The following is a 17948-nucleotide window of genomic DNA, read 5'->3' as shown; positions in this document are numbered from 1 at the left end:
GTCGGCTGGAGGACGATGTATTGAATCGGGACGCAATTTGAGTGATCCATCGTCATTAGGTGGCCCTGAATGTTACAATTCACTATCAGTTTTTCGTCCGATTCGAAAATCTTTGACTCACAGCAGAACGGCCATAAGGTGCCCGAGGCAGCAATAGACTCATGGAGAAAAGTCTGCTGGAGGACGATGTATTGAATCGGGACGCAATTTGAGTGTTCCATCGTCATTAGGAGGCCCTGAAAGTTACAATTCACTATCAGTTTTTCGTCCGATTCGAAAATCTTTGACTCACAGCAGTACGGCCATAAGGTGCCCGAGGCTGCAATAGACCCATGGTAACAAGTCTGCTGGAGGACGATGTAGTGAATCGGGACGCAATTTGAGTGTTCCATCGTCATTAGGAGGCCCTGAACGTTACAATTCACTATCCGTTTTTCGTCCGATTCGAAAATCTTTGACTCACAGCAGAACGGCCATAAGGTGCCCGAGGCAGCAATAGACCCATGGAGACAAGTCTGCTGGAGATCGATGTATTGAATCGGGACGCAATTTGAGTGATCCATCGTCTTTAGGTGGCCCTGAACGTTACAATTCACTATCAGTTTTTCGTCCCATTCGATAATCTAGACTCACAGCATAACGGCCATAAGGTGCCCGAGGCAGCAATAGACCCATGGAGACAAGTCGGCTGGAGGACGATGTATTGAATCGGGACGCAATTTGAGTGATCCATCGTCATTAGGTGGCCCTGAACGTTACAATTCACTATCAGTTTTTCGTCCGATTCGAAAATCTTTGACTCACAGCAGAACGGCCATAAGGTGCCCGAGGCAGCAATAGACCCATGGAGACAAGTCTGCTGGAGGACCATGTATTGAATCGGGACGCAATTTGAGTGATCCATCGTCATTAGGAGGCCCTGAACGTTACAATTCACTATCAGTTTTTCGTCCCATTCGATAACCTAGACTCACAGCAGAACGGCCATAAGGTGCCCGAGGCAGCAATAGACCCATGGAGACAAGTCTGCTGGAGGACGATGTATTGAATCGGGACACAATTTGAAGGTTCCATCGTCATTAGGAGGACTGAATGATACAATTAACTAACAGTTTTTCGTCCCATTCGATAACCTAGACTCACGGGAGAGCGACCATAAGGTGCCCGAGGCAGCAATAGACCCATGGAGACAAGTCTGCTGGAGGGCGATGTATTGAATCGGGACGCAATTTGAGTGATCCATCGTCATTAGGTGGCCCTGAACGTCACAATTCACTATCAGTTTTTTGTCCGATTCGAAAATCTTTGAGTCACAGCAGAACGGCCATAAGGTGCCCGAGGCTGCAATAGACCCATGGAGACAAGTCTGCTGCAGGACGATGTATTGAATCGGGACGCAATTTGAGAGATCCATCGTCATTAGGAGGCCCTGAACGTTACAATTCCCTATCAGTTTTTCGTCCGATTCGAAAATCTTTGACTCACAGCAGAACGGCCATAAGGTGCCCGAGGCAGCAATAGACCCATGGAGACAAGTCGGCTGGTGGACGATGTATTGAATCGGGACGCAATTTGAGTGATCCATCGTCATTAGGTGGCCCTGAAAGTTACAATTCACTATCAGTTTTTCGTCCGATTCGAAAATCTTTGACTCACAGCAGAACGGCCATAAGGTGTCCGAGGCAGCAATAGACCCATGGAGACAAGTCTGCTGGAGGACGATGTATTGAATCGGGACGCAATTTGAGTGTTCCATCGTCATTAGGAGGCCCTGAAAGTTACAATTCACTATCAGTTTTTCGTCCGATTCGAAAATCTTTGACTCACAGCAGAACGGCAATAAGGTGCCCGAGGCAGCAATAGACCCATGGAGACAAGTCTGCTGGAGGACGATGTATTGAATCGGGACGCAATTTGAGTGTTCCATCGTCATTAGGAGGCCCTGAACGTTACAATTCACAATCAGGTTTTCGTCCGATTCGAAAATCTTTGACTCACAGCAGAACGGCCATAAGGTGCCCGAGGCTGCAATAGACCCATGGAGACAAGTCTGCTGCAGGACGATGTATTGAATCGGGACGCAATTTGAGAGATCCATCGTCATTAGGAGGCCCTGAACGTTACAATTCACTATCAGTTTTTCGTCCGATTCGAAAATCTTTGACTCACAGCAGAACGGCCATAAGGTGCCCGAGGCAGCAATAGACCCATGGAGACAAGTCGGCTGGTGGACGATGTATTGAATCGGGACGCAATTTGAGTGATCCATCGTCATTAGGTGGCCCTGAAAGTTACAATTCACTTTCAGTTTTTCGTCCGATTCGAAAATCTTTGACTCACAGCAGAACGGCCATAAGGTGCCCGAGGCAGCAATAGACCCATGGAGACAAGTCTGCTGGAGGACGATGTATTGAATCGGGACGCAATTTGAGTGTTCCATCGTCATTAGGAGGCCCTGAAAGTTACAATTCACTATCAGTTTTTCGTCCGATTCGAAAATCTTTGACTCACAGCAGAACGGCCATAAGGTGCCCGAGGCAGCAATAGACCCATGGAGACAAGTCGGCTGGTGGACGATGTATTGAATCGGGACGCAATTTGAGTGATCCATCGTCATTAGGTGGCCCTGAAAGTTACAATTCACTTTCAGTTTTTCGTCCGATTCGAAAATCTTTGACTCACAGCAGAACGGCAATAAGGTGCCCGAGGCAGCAATAGACCCATGGAGACAAGTCCGCTGGAGGACGATGTATTGAATCGGGACGCAATTTGAGTGTTCCATCGTCATTAGGAGGCCCTGAACGTTACAATTCACTATCAGGTTTTCGTCCGATTCGAAAATCTTTGACTCACAGCAGAACGGCCATAAGGTGCCCGACGCAGCAATACACCCATGGAGTCAAGCCTGCTGGAGGACGATGTATTGAATCGGGACGCAATTTGCGTGGTCCATCGTCATTAGGTGGCCCTGAATGTTACAATTCACTATCCGTTTTTTGTCCGATTCGAAAATCTTTGACTCACAGCAGAACGGCCATAAGCTGCCCGAGGCAGCAATACACCCATGGAGTCAAGTCTGCTGGAGGACGATGTATTGAATCGGGACGCAATTTGAGAGATCCATCGTCATTAGGAGGCCCTGAACGTTACAATTCACTATCAGTTTTTCGTCCGATTCGAAAATCTTTGACTCACAGCAGAACGGCCATAAGGTGCCCGAGGCAGCAATAGACCCATGGAGACAAGTCGGCTGGTGGACGATGTATTGAATCGGGACGCAATTTGAGTGATCCATCGTCATTAGGTGGCCCTGAAAGTTACAATTCACTTTCAGTTTTTCGTCCGATTCGAAAATCTTTGACTCACAGCAGAACGGCCATAAGGTGCCCGAGGCAGCAATAGACCCATGGAGACAAGTCTGCTGGAGGACGATGTATTGAATCGGGACGCAATTTGAGTGTTCCATCGTCATTAGGAGGCCCTGAACGTTACAATTCACTATCAGTTTTTCGTCCGATTCGAAAATCTTTGACTCACAGCAGAAAGGCCATAAGGTGCCCGAGGCAGCAATAGACCCATGGAGACAAGTCTGCTGGAGGACGATGTATTGAATTGGGACGCAATTTGAAGGTTCCATCGTCATTAGGACGACTGAATGATACAATTAACTATCAGTTTTTCGTCCCATTCGATAACCTAGACGCACGCTAGAACGACCATAAGATGCCCGAGCAGCAATAGACCCATGGAGCCAAGTCTGCTGGAGAACGATGTATTGAATCGGGACGCAATTTGAGTGATCCATGGTCATTAGGTGGCCCTGAACGTCACAATTCACTATCAGTTTTTCGTCCGATTCGAAAATCTTTGACTCACAGCAGAACGGCCATAAGGTGCCCGAGGCAGCAATACACCCATGGAGTCAAGTCTGCTGGAGGACGATGTATTGAATCGGGACGCAATTTGAGAGATCCATCGTCATTAGGAGGCCCTGAACGTTACAATTCACTATCAGTTTTTCGTCCGATTCGAAAATCTTTGACTCACAGCAGAACGGCCATAAGGTGCCCGAGGCAGCAATAGACCCATGGAGACAAGTCGGCTGGTGGACGATGTATTGAATCGGGACGCAATTTGAGTGATCCATCGTCATTAGGTGGCCCTGAACGTCACAATTCACTATCAGTTTTTTGTCCGATTCGAAAATCTTTGACTCACAGCAGAACGGCCATAAGGTGCCCGAGGCTGCAATAGACCCATGGAGACAGTCTGCTGGAGGACAATGTATTGAATCGGGACGCAATTTGAGTGATCCATCGTCATTAGGAGGCCCTGAACGTTACAATTCACTATCAGTTTTTCGTCCGATTCGAAAATCTTTGAGTCACAGCAGAACGGCCATAAGGTGCCCGAGGCTGCAATAGACCCATGGAGACAAGTCTGCTGCAGGACGATGTATTGAATCGGGACGCAATTTGAGTGTTCCATCGTCATTAGGAGGCCCTGAAAGTTACAATTCACTATCAGTTTTTCGTCCGATTCGAAAATCTTTGACTCACAGCAGAACGGCCATAAGGTGCCCGAGGCAGCAATAGACCCATGGAGACAAGTCTGCTGGAGGACGATGTATTGAATCGGGACGCAATTTGAGTGTTCCATCGTCATTAGGAGGCCCTGAAAGTTACAATTCACTATCAGTTTTTCGTCCGATTCGAAAATCTTTGACTCACAGCAGAACGGCAATAAGGTGCCCGAGGCAGCAATAGACCCATGGAGACAAGTCTGCTGGAGGACGATGTATTGAATCGGGACGCAATTTGAGTGTTCCATCGTCATTAGGAGGCCCTGAACGTTACAATTCACAATCAGGTTTTCGTCCGATTCGAAAATCTTTGACTCACAGCAGAACGGCCATAAGGTGCCCGAGGCTGCAATAGACCCATGGAGACAAGTCTGCTGCAGGACGATGTATTGAATCGGGACGCAATTTGAGAGATCCATCGTCATTAGGAGGCCCTGAACGTTACAATTCACTATCAGTTTTTCGTCCGATTCGAAAATCTTTGGCTCACAGCAGAACGGCCATAAGGTGCCCGAGGCAGCAATAGACCCATGGAGACAAGTCGGCTGTTGGACGATGTATTGAATCGGGACGCAATTTGAGTGATCCATCGTCTTTAGGTGGCCCTGAAAGTTACAATTCACTTTCAGTTTTTCGTCCGATTCGAAAATCTTTGACTCACAGCAGAACGGCCATAAGGTGCCCGAGGCAGCAATAGACCCATGGAGACAAGTCTGCTGGAGGACGATGTATTGAATCGGGACGCAATTTGAGTGTTCCATCATCATTAGGAGGCCCTGAAAGTTACAATTCACTATCAGTTTTTCGTCCGATTCGAAAATCTTTGACTCACAGCAGAACGGCCATAAGGTGCCCGAGGCAGCAATAGACCCATGGAGACAAGTCGGCTGGTGGACGATGTATTGAATCGGGACGCAATTTGAGTGATCCATCGTCATTAGGACGACCGAATGATACAATTAACTATCAGTTTTTCGTCCCATTCGATAACCTAGACTCACGCTAGAACGACCATAAGGTGCCCGAGCAGCAATAGAACCATGGAGGCAAGTCTGCTGGAGAACGATGTATTGAATCGGGACGCAATTTGCGTGGTCCATCGTCATTAGGTGGCCCTGAATGTTACAATTCACTATCCGTTTTTTGTCCGATTCGAAAATCTTTGACTCACAGCAGAACGGCCATAAGGTGCCCGAGGCAGCAATACACCCATGGAGTCAAGTCTGCTGGAGGACGATGTATTGAATCGGGACGCAATTTGAGAGATCCATCGTCATTAGGAGGCCCTGAACGTTACAATTCACTATCAGTTTTTCGTCCGATTCGAAAATCTTTGACTCACAGCAGAACGGCCATAAGGTGCCCGAGGCAGCAATAGACCCATGGAGACAAGTCGGCTGGTGGACGATGTATTGAATCGGGACGCAATTTGAGTGATCCATCGTCATTAGGTGGCCCTGAAAGTTACAATTCACTATCAGTTTTTCGTCCGATTCGAAAATCTTTGACTCACAGCAGAACGGCCATAAGGTGCGCGAGGCAGCAATAGACCCATGGAGACAAGTCTGCTGGAGGACGATGTATTGAATCGGGACGCAATTTGAGTGTTCCATCGTCATTAGGAGGCCCTGAAAGTTACAATTCACTATCAGTTTTTCGTCCGATTCGAAAATCTTTGACTCACAGCAGAACGGACCTAAGGTGCCCGAGGCAGCAATAGACCCATGGAGACAAGTCTGCTGGAGGACGATGTATTGAATCGGGACGCAATTTGAGTGTTCCATCGTCATTAGGAGGCCCTGAACGTTACAATTCACTATCAGGATTTCGTCCGATTCGAAAATCTTTGACTCACAGCAGAACGGCCATAAGGTGCCCGAGGCAGCAATAGACCCATGGAGACAAGTCTGCCGGAGGACGATGTATTGAATTGGGACGCAATTTGAAGGTTCCATCGTCATTAGGAGGGCTGAATGATACAATTAACTATCAGTTTTTCGTCCCATTCGATAACCTAGACTCACGGGAGAACGACCATAAGGTGCCCGAGGCAGCAATAGACCCATGGAGCCAAGTCTGCTGGAGGACGATGTATTGAATCGGGACGCAATTTGAGTGATCCATCGTCATTAGGTGGCCCTGAACGTCACAATTCACTATCAGTTTTTTGTCCGATTCGAAAATCTTTGACTCACAGCAGAACGGCCATAAGGTGCCCGAGGCTGAAATAGACCCATGGAGACAGTCTGCTGGAGGACAATGTATTGAATCGGGACGCAATTTGAGTGTTCCATCGTCATTAGGTGGCCCTGAACGTCCGATTCGAAAATCTTTGACTCACAGCAGAACGGCCATAAGGTGCCCGAGGAAGCAATAGACCCATGGAGACAAGTCGGCTGGAGGACGATGTATTGAATTGGGACGCAATTTGAAGGTTCCATCGTCATTAGGACGACTGAATGATACAATTAACTATCAGTTTTTCGTCCCATTCGATAACCTAGACTCACAGCAGAACGGCCATAAGGTGCCCGAGGCAGCAATAGACCCATGGAGTCAGGTCGGCTGGAGGACGATGTACTGAATCGGGACGCAATTTGTGTGGTCCATCGTCATTAGGTGGCCCTGAATGTTACAATTCACTATCAGTTTTTCGTCCGATTCGAAAATCTTAGACTCACAGCAGAACGGCCATAAGGTGCCCGAGGCAGCTATCGACCCATGGAGGCAAGTCTGCTGGAGGACGATGTATTGAATCGGGACGCAATTTGAGTGATCCATCGTCATTAGGTGGCCCTGAAAGTTACAATTCACTTTCAGTTTTTCGTCCGATTCGAAAATCTTTGACTCACAGCAGAAAGGCCATAAGGTGCCCGAGGCAGCAATAGACCCATGAAGTCAAGTCTGCTGGAGGACGATGTATTGAATCGGCACGCAATTTTAGTGTTCCATCGTCATTAGGAGGCCCTGAACGTTACAATTCACTATCAGTTTTTCGTCCGATTCGAAAATCTTTGACTCACAGCAGAACGGCAATAAGGTGCCCGAGGCAGCAATAGACCCATGGAGACAAGTCGGCTGGAGGACGATGTATTTAATCGGGGCGCTATTTGAGTGATCCATCGTCATTAGGTGGCCCTGAACGTTACAATTCACTATCAGTTTCTTGTCCGATTCGAAAATCTTTGACTCACAGCAGTACGGCCATAAGGTGCCCGAGGCAGCAATAGACCCATGGAGGCAAGTCTGCTGGAGGACGAGGTATTGAATCGGGACGCAATTTGAGTGTTCCATCGTCATTAGGAGGCCCTGAACGTTACAATTCACTATCAGTTTCTTGTCCGATTCGAAAATCTTTGACTCACAGCAGTACGGCCATAAGGTGCCCGAGGCAGCAATAGACCCATGGAGACAAGTCTGCTGGAGGACGATGTATTGAATCGGGACGCAATTTGAAGGTTCCATCGTCATTAGGAGGACTGAATGATACAATTAACTATCAGTTTTTCGTCCCATTCGATAACCTAGACTCACGGGAGAACGACCATAAGGTGCCCGAGGCCGCAGTAGACCCATGGAGACAAGTCTGCTGGAGGACGATGTATTGAATCGGGACGCAATTTGAGTGATCCATCGTCATTAGGTGGCCCCGAACGTCACAATTCACTATCAGTTTTTTGTCCGATTCGAAAATCTTTGAGTCACAGCAGAACGGCCATAAGGTGCCCGAGGCTGCAATAGACCCATGGAGACAAGTCTGCTGCAGGACGATGTATTGAATCGGGACGCAATTTGAGAGATCCATCGTCATTAGGAGGCCCTGAACGTTACAATTCCCTATCAGTTTTTCGTCCGATTCGAAAATCTTTGACTCACAGCAGAACGGCCATAAGGTGCCCGAGGCAGCAATAGACCCATGGAGACAAGTCGGCTGGTGGACGATGTATTGAATCGGGACGCAATTTGAGTGATCCATCGTCATTAGGTGGCCCTGAAAGTTACAATTCACTATCAGTTTTTCGTCCGATTCGAAAATCTTTGACTCACAGCAGAACGGCCATAAGGTGTCCGAGGCAGCAATAGACCCATGGAGACAAGTCTGCTGGAGGACGATGTATTGAATCGGGACGCAATTTGAGTGTTCCATCGTCATTAGGAGGCCCTGAAAGTTACAATTCACTATCAGTTTTTCGTCCGATTCGAAAATCTTTGACTCACAGCAGAACGGCAATAAGGTGCCCGAGGCAGCAATAGACCCATGGAGACAAGTCTGCTGGAGGACGATGTATTGAATCGGGACGCAATTTGAGTGTTCCATCGTCATTAGGAGGCCCTGAACGTTACAATTCACAATCAGGTTTTCGTCCGATTCGAAAATCTTTGACTCACAGCAGAACGGCCATAAGGTGCCCGAGGCTGCAATAGACCCATGGAGACAAGTCTGCTGCAGGACGATGTATTGAATCGGGACGCAATTTGAGAGATCCATCGTCATTAGGAGGCCCTGAACGTTACAATTCACTATCAGTTTTTCGTCCGATTCGAAAATCTTTGACTCACAGCAGAACGGCCATAAGGTGCCCGAGGCAGCAATAGACCCATGGAGACAAGTCGGCTGGTGGACGATGTATTGAATCGGGACGCAATTTGAGTGATCCATCGTCATTAGGTGGCCCTGAAAGTTACAATTCACTATCAGTTTTTCGTCCGATTCGAAAATCTTTGACTCACAGCAGAACGGCCATAAGGTGCCCGAGGCAGCAATAGACCCATGGAGACAAGTCGGCTGGTGGACGATGTATTGAATCGGGACGCAATTTGAGTGATCCATCGTCATTAGGTGGCCCTGAAAGTTACAATTCACTTTCAGTTTTTCGTCCGATTCGAAAATCTTTGACTCGCAGCAGAACGGCCATAAGGTGCCCGAGGCAGCAATAGACCCATGGAGACAAGTCCGCTGGAGGACGATGTATTGAATCGGGACGCAATTTGAGTGTTCCATCGTCATTAGGAGGCCCTGAACGTTACAATTCACTATCAGGTTTTCGTCCGATTCGAAAATCTTTGACTCACAGCAGAACGGCCATAAGGTGCCCGACGCAGCAATACACCCATGGAGTCAAGCCTGCTGGAGGACGATGTATTGAATCGGGACGCAATTTGCGTGGTCCATCGTCATTAGGTGGCCCTGAATGTTACAATTCACTATCCGTTTTTTGTCCGATTCGAAAATCTTTGACTCACAGCAGAACGGCCATAAGGTGCCCGAGGCAGCAATACACCCATGGAGTCAAGTCTGCTGGAGGACGATGTATTGAATCGGGACGCAATTTGAGAGATCCATCGTCATTAGGAGGCCCTGAACGTTACAATTCACTATCAGTTTTTCGTCCGATTCGAAAATCTTTGACTCACAGCAGAACGGCCATAAGGTGCCCGAGGCAGCAATAGACCCATGGAGACAAGTCGGCTGGTGGACGATGTATTGAATCGGGACGCAATTTGAGTGATCCATCGTCATTAGGTGGCCCTGAAAGTTACAATTCACTTTCAGTTTTTCGTCCGATTCGAAAATCTTTGACTCACAGCAGAACGGCCATAAGGTGCCCGAGGCAGCAATAGACCCATGGAGACAAGTCTGCTGGAGGACGATGTATTGAATCGGGACGCAATTTGAGTGTTCCATCGTCATTAGGAGGCCCTGAACGTTACAATTCACTATCAGTTTTTCGTCCGATTCGAAAATCTTTGACTCACAGCAGAAAGGCCATAAGGTGCCCGAGGCAGCAATAGACCCATGGAGACAAGTCTGCTGGAGGACGATGTATTGAATTGGGACGCAATTTGAAGGTTCCATCGTCATTAGGACGACTGAATGATACAATTAACTATCAGTTTTTCGTCCCATTCGATAACCTAGACGCACGCTAGAACGACCATAAGATGCCCGAGCAGCAATAGACCCATGGAGCCAAGTCTGCTGGAGAACGATGTATTGAATCGGGACGCAATTTGAGTGATCCATGGTCATTAGGTGGCCCTGAACGTCACAATTCACTATCAGTTTTTTGTCCGATTCGAAAATCTTTGACTCACAGCAGAACGGCCATAAGGTGCCCGAGGCAGCAATAGACCCATGGAGACAAGTCGGCTGGTGGACGATGTATTGAATCGGGACGCAATTTGAGTGATCCATCGTCATTAGGTGGCCCTGAAAGTTACAATTCACTTTCAGTTTTTCGTCCGATTCGAAAATCTTTGACTCGCAGCAGAACGGCCATAAGGTGCCCGAGGCAGCAATAGACCCATGGAGACAAGTCCGCTGGAGGACGATGTATTGAATCGGGACGCAATTTGAGTGTTCCATCGTCATTAGGAGGCCCTGAACGTTACAATTCACTATCAGGTTTTCGTCCGATTCGAAAATCTTTGACTCACAGCAGAACGGCCATAAGGTGCCCGACGCAGCAATACACCCATGGAGTCAAGCCTGCTGGAGGACGATGTATTGAATCGGGACGCAATTTGCGTGGTCCATCGTCATTAGGTGGCCCTGAATGTTACAATTCACTATCCGTTTTTTGTCCGATTCGAAAATCTTTGACTCACAGCAGAACGGCCATAAGGTGCCCGAGGCAGCAATACACCCATGGAGTCAAGTCTGCTGGAGGACGATGTATTGAATCGGGACGCAATTTGAGAGATCCATCGTCATTAGGAGGCCCTGAACGTTACAATTCACTATCAGTTTTTCGTCCGATTCGAAAATCTTTGACTCACAGCAGAACGGCCATAAGGTGCCCGAGGCAGCAATAGACCCATGGAGACAAGTCGGCTGGTGGACGATGTATTGAATCGGGACGCAATTTGAGTGATCCATCGTCATTAGGTGGCCCTGAAAGTTACAATTCACTTTCAGTTTTTCGTCCGATTCGAAAATCTTTGACTCACAGCAGAACGGCCATAAGGTGCCCGAGGCAGCAATAGACCCATGGAGACAAGTCTGCTGGAGGACGATGTATTGAATCGGGACGCAATTTGAGTGTTCCATCGTCATTAGGAGGCCCTGAACGTTACAATTCACTATCAGTTTTTCGTCCGATTCGAAAATCTTTGACTCACAGCAGAAAGGCCATAAGGTGCCCGAGGCAGCAATAGACCCATGGAGACAAGTCTGCTGGAGGACGATGTATTGAATTGGGACGCAATTTGAAGGTTCCATCGTCATTAGGACGACTGAATGATACAATTAACTATCAGTTTTTCGTCCCATTCGATAACCTAGACGCACGCTAGAACGACCATAAGATGCCCGAGCAGCAATAGACCCATGGAGCCAAGTCTGCTGGAGAACGATGTATTGAATCGGGACGCAATTTGAGTGATCCATGGTCATTAGGTGGCCCTGAACGTCACAATTCACTATCAGTTTTTTGTCCGATTCGAAAATCTTTGACTCACAGCAGAACGGCCATAAGGTGCCCGAGGCAGCAATAGACCCATGGAGACAAGTCTGCTGGAGGACGATGTATTGAATCGGGACGCAATTTGAGTGTTCCATCGTCATTAGGAGGCCCTGAAAGTTACAATTCACTATCAGTTTTTCGTCCGATTCGAAAATCTTTGACTCACAGCAGAACGGCCATAAGGTGCCCGAGGCAGCAATAGACCCATGGAGACAAGTCTGCTGGAGGACGATGTATTGAATCGGGACGCAATTTGAGTGTTCCATCGTCATTAGGAGGCCCTGAACGTTACAATTCACTATCAGGTTTTCGTCCGATTCGAAAATCTTTGACTCACAGCAGAACGGCCATAAGGTGCCCGAGGCAGCAATAGACCCATGGAGTCAAGTCTGCTGGAGGACGATGTATTGAATCGGGACGCAATTTGCGTGGTCCATCGTCATTAGGTGGCCCTGAATGTTACAATTCACTATCTGTTTTTTGTCCGATTCGAAAATCTTTGACTCACAGCAGAACGGCCATAAGGTGCCCGAGGCAGCAATACACCCATGGAGTCAAGTCTGCTGGAGGACGATGTATTGAATCGGGACGCAATTTGAGAGATCCATCGTCATTAGGAGGCCCTGAACGTTACAATTCACTATCAGTTTTTCGTCCGATTCGAAAATCTTTGACTCACAGCAGAACGGCCATAAGGTGCCCGAGGCAGCAATAGACCCATGGAGACAAGTCGGCTGGTGGACGATGTATTGAATCGGGACGCAATTTGAGTGATCCATCGTCATTAGGTGGCCCTGAACGTCACAATTCACTATCAGTTTTTTGTCCGATTCGAAAATCTTTGACTCACAGCAGAACGGCCATAAGGTGCCCGAGGCTGCAATAGACCCATGGAGACAGTCTGCTGGAGGACAATGTATTGAATCGGGACGCAATTTGAGTGATCCATCGTCATTAGGAGGCCCTGAACGTTACAATTCACTATCAGTTTTTCGTCCGATTCGAAAATCTTTGAGTCACAGCAGAACGGCCATAAGGTGCCCGAGGCTGCAATAGACCCATGGAGACAAGTCTGCTGCAGGACGATGTATTGAATCGGGACGCAATTTGAGTGTTCCATCGTCATTAGGAGGCCCTGAAAGTTACAATTCACTATCAGTTTTTCGTCCGATTCGAAAATCTTTGACTCACAGCAGAACGGCCATAAGGTGCCCGAGGCAGCAATAGACCCATGGAGACAAGTCTGCTGGAGGACGATGTATTGAATCGGGACGCAATTTGAGTGTTCCATCGTCATTAGGAGGCCCTGAAAGTTACAATTCACTATCAGTTTTTCGTCCGATTCGAAAATCTTTGACTCACAGCAGAACGGCAATAAGGTGCCCGAGGCAGCAATAGACCCATGGAGACAAGTCTGCTGGAGGACGATGTATTGAATCGGGACGCAATTTGAGTGTTCCATCGTCATTAGGAGGCCCTGAACGTTACAATTCACAATCAGGTTTTCGTCCGATTCGAAAATCTTTGACTCACAGCAGAACGGCCATAAGGTGCCCGAGGCTGCAATAGACCCATGGAGACAAGTCTGCTGCAGGACGATGTATTGAATCGGGACGCAATTTGAGAGATCCATCGTCATTAGGAGGCCCTGAACGTTACAATTCACTATCAGTTTTTCGTCCGATTCGAAAATCTTTGGCTCACAGCAGAACGGCCATAAGGTGCCCGAGGCAGCAATAGACCCATGGAGACAAGTCGGCTGGTGGACGATGTATTGAATCGGGACGCAATTTGAGTGATCCATCGTCTTTAGGTGGCCCTGAAAGTTACAATTCACTTTCAGTTTTTCGTCCGATTCGAAAATCTTTGACTCACAGCAGAACGGCCATAAGGTGCCCGAGGCAGCAATAGACCCATGGAGACAAGTCTGCTGGAGGACGATGTATTGAATCGGGACGCAATTTGAGTGTTCCATCGTCATTAGGAGGCCCTGAAAGTTACAATTCACTATCAGTTTTTCGTCCGATTCGAAAATCTTTGACTCACAGCAGAACGGCCATAAGGTGCCCGAGGCAGCAATAGACCCATGGAGACAAGTCGGCTGGTGGACGATGTATTGAATCGGGACGCAATTTGAGTGATCCATCGTCATTAGGTGGCCCTGAAAGTTACAATTCACTTTCAGTTTTTCGTCCGATTCGAAAATCTTTGACTCACAGCAGAACGGCCATAAGGTGCCCGAGGCAGCAATAGACCCATGGAGACAAGTCTGCTGGAGGACGATGTATTGAATCGGGACGCAATTTGAGTGTTCCATCGTCATTAGGAGGCCCTGAACGTTACAATTCACTATCAGGTTTTCGTCCGATTCGAAAATCTTTGACTCACAGCAGAACGGCCATAAGGTGCCCGAGGCAGCAATACACCCATGGAGTCAAGTCTGCTGGAGGACGATGTATTGAATCGGGACGCAATTTGCGTGGTCCATCGTCATTAGGTGGCCCTGAATGTTACAATTCACTATCCGTTTTTTGTCCGATTCGAAAATCTTTGACTCACAGCAGAACGGCCATAAGGTGCCCGAGGCAGCAATACACCCATGGAGTCAAGTCTGCTGGAGGACGATGTATTGAATCGGGACGCAATTTGAGAGATGCATCGTCATTAGGAGGCCCTGAACGTTACAATTCACTATCAGTTTTTCGTCCGATTCGAAAATCTTTGACTCACAGCAGAACGGCCATAAGGTGCCCGAGGCAGCAATAGACCCATGGAGACAAGTCGGCTGGTGGACGATGTATTGAATCGGGACGCAATTTGAGTGATCCATCGTCATTAGGTGGCCCTGAAAGTTACAATTCACTTTCAGTTTTTCGTCCGATTCGAAAATCTTTGACTCACAGCAGAACGGCCATAAGGTGCCCGAGGCAGCAATAGACCCATGGAGACAAGTCTGCTGGAGGACGATGTATTGAATCGGGACGCAATTTGAGTGTTCCATCGTCATTAGGAGGCCCTGAACGTTACAATTCACTATCAGTTTTTCGTCCGATTCGAAAATCTTTGACTCACAGCAGAACGGCCATAAGGTGCCCGAGGCAGCAATAGACCCATGGAGACAAGTCTGCTGGAGGACGATGTATTGAATTGGGACGCAATTTGAAGGTTCCATCGTCCTTAGGACGACTGAATGATACAATTAACTATCAGTTTTTCGTCCCATTCGATAACCTAGACTCACGCTAGAACGACCATAAGGTGCCCGAGCAGCAATAGACCCATGGAGCCAAGTCTGCTGGAGAACGATGTATTGAATCGGGACGCAATTTGCGTGGTCCATCGTCATTAGGTGGCCCTGAATGTTACAATTCACTATCCGTTTTTTGTCCGATTCGAAAATCTTTGACTCACAGCAGAACGGCCATAAGGTGCCCGAGGCAGCAATACACCCATGGAGTCAAGTCTGCTGGAGGACGATGTATTGAATCGGGACGCAATTTGAGAGATCCATCGTCATTAGGAGGCCCTGAACGTTACAATTCACTATCAGTTTTTCGTCCGATTCGAAAATCTTTGACTCACAGCAGAACGGCCATAAGGTGCCCGAGGCAGCAATAGACCCATGGAGACAAGTCGGCTGGTGGACGATGTATTGAATCGGGACGCAATTTGAGTGATCCATCGTCATTAGGTGGCCCTGAAAGTTACAATTCACTATCAGTTTTTCGTCCGATTCGAAAATCTTTGACTCACAGCAGAACGGCCATAAGGTGCGCGAGGCAGCAATAGACCCATGGAGACAAGTCTGCTGGAGGACGATGTATTGAATCGGGACGCAATTTGAGTGTTCCATCGTCATTAGGAGGCCCTGAAAGTTACAATTCACTATCAGTTTTTCGTCCGATTCGAAAATCTTTGACTCACAGCAGAACGGACCTAAGGTGCCCGAGGCAGCAATAGACCCATGGAGACAAGTCTGCTGGAGGACGATGTATTGAATCGGGACGCAATTTGAGTGTTCCATCGTCATTAGGAGGCCCTGAACGTTACAATTCACTATCAGGATTTCGTCCGATTCGAAAATCTTTGACTCACAGCAGAACGGCCATAAGGTGCCCGAGGCAGCAATAGACCCATGGAGACAAGTCTGCCGGAGGACGATGTATTGAATTGGGACGCAATTTGAAGGTTCCATCGTCATTAGGAGGGCTGAATGATACAATTAACTATCAGTTTTTCGTCCCATTCGATAACCTAGACTCACGGGAGAACGACCATAAGGTGCCCGAGGCAGCAATAGACCCATGGAGACAAGTCGGCTGGAGGACGATGTATTTAATCGGGGCGCTATTTGAGTGATCCATCGTCATTAGGTGGCCCTGAACGTTACAATTCACTATCAGTTTCTTGTCCGATTCGAAAATCTTTGACTCACAGCAGTACGGCCATAAGGTGCCCGAGGCAGCAATAGACCCATGGAGGCAAGTCTGCTGGAGGACGAGGAATTGAATCGGGACGCAATTTGAGTGTTCCATCGTCATTAGGAGGCCCTGAACGTTACAATTCACTATCAGTTTTTCGTCCGATTCGAAAATCTTTGACTCACAGCAGAACGGCCATAAGGTTCCCGAGGAAGCAATAGACCCATGGAGACAAGTCGGCTGGAGGACGATGTATTGAATCGGGACGCAATTTGAGTGATCCCTCGTCATTAGGTGGCCCTGAACGTTACAATTCACTATCAGTTTTTCGTCCGATTCGAAAATCTTTGACTCACAGCAGAACGGCCATAAGGTGCCCGAGGCAGCAATAGACCCATGGAGACAAGTCGGCTGGAGGACGATGTATTGAATCGGGACGCAATTTGAGTGATCCATCGTCATTAGGTGGCCCTGAACGTTACAATTCACTATCAGTTTTTCGTCCGATTCGAAAATCTTTGACTCACAGCAGAACGGTCATAAGGTGCCCGAGGCAGCAATAGACTCATGGAGACAAGTCGGCTGGTGGACGATGTATTGAATCGGGACGCAATTTGAGTGATCCATCGCCATTAGGTGGCCCTGAAAGTTACAATTCACTATCTGTTTTTCGTCCGATTCGAAAATTTTTGACTCACAGCAGAACGGCCATAAGGTGCCCAGGCAGCAATAGATCCATGGAGACAAGTCTGCTGGAGGAGGATGTATTGAATCGGGATGCAGTTTGAGTGATCCATCGTCATTAGGAGGCCCTGAACGTTACAATTCACTATCAGTTTTTCGTCCCATTCGATTATCTAGACTCACAGCAGAACGGCCATAAGGTGCCTGAGGCAGCAATTGACCCATGAAGTCAAGTCTGCTGGAGGACGATGTATTGAATCGGGACGCAATTTGAGTGATCCATCGTCATTAGGAGGCCCTGAACGTTACAATTCACTATCAGTTTTTCGTCCGATTCGAAAATTTTTGAGTCACAGCAGAACGGCCATAAGGTGCCCGAGGCTGCAATAGACCCATGGAGACAAGTCTGCTGGAGGACGATGTATTGAATCGGGACGCAATTTGAGTGATCCATCGTCATTAGGAGGCCCTGAACGTTACATTTCACTATCAGTTTTACGTCCGATTCGAAAATCTTTGACTCACAGCAGAACGGCCATAAGGTGCCCGAGGCAGCTATAGACCCATGGAGACAAGTCTGCTGGAGGACGATGTATTGAATCGGGACGCAATTTGAGTGTTCCATCGTCATTAGGAGGCCCTGAACGTTACAATTCACTATCAGTTTTTCGTCCGATTCGAAAATCTTTGACTCACAGCAGAACGGCCATAAGGTGCCCGAGGCAGCAATAGACCCATGGAGACAAGTCGGCTGGTGGACGATGTATTGAATCGGGACGCAATTTGAGTCATCCA

This window comes from Schistocerca cancellata, chromosome 4, assembly GCF_023864275.1.
Source record: "Schistocerca cancellata isolate TAMUIC-IGC-003103 chromosome 4, iqSchCanc2.1, whole genome shotgun sequence".
Lineage (NCBI taxonomy): Eukaryota > Metazoa > Arthropoda > Insecta > Orthoptera > Acrididae > Schistocerca > Schistocerca cancellata.
This window is presented reverse-complemented; position numbering follows the sequence as displayed.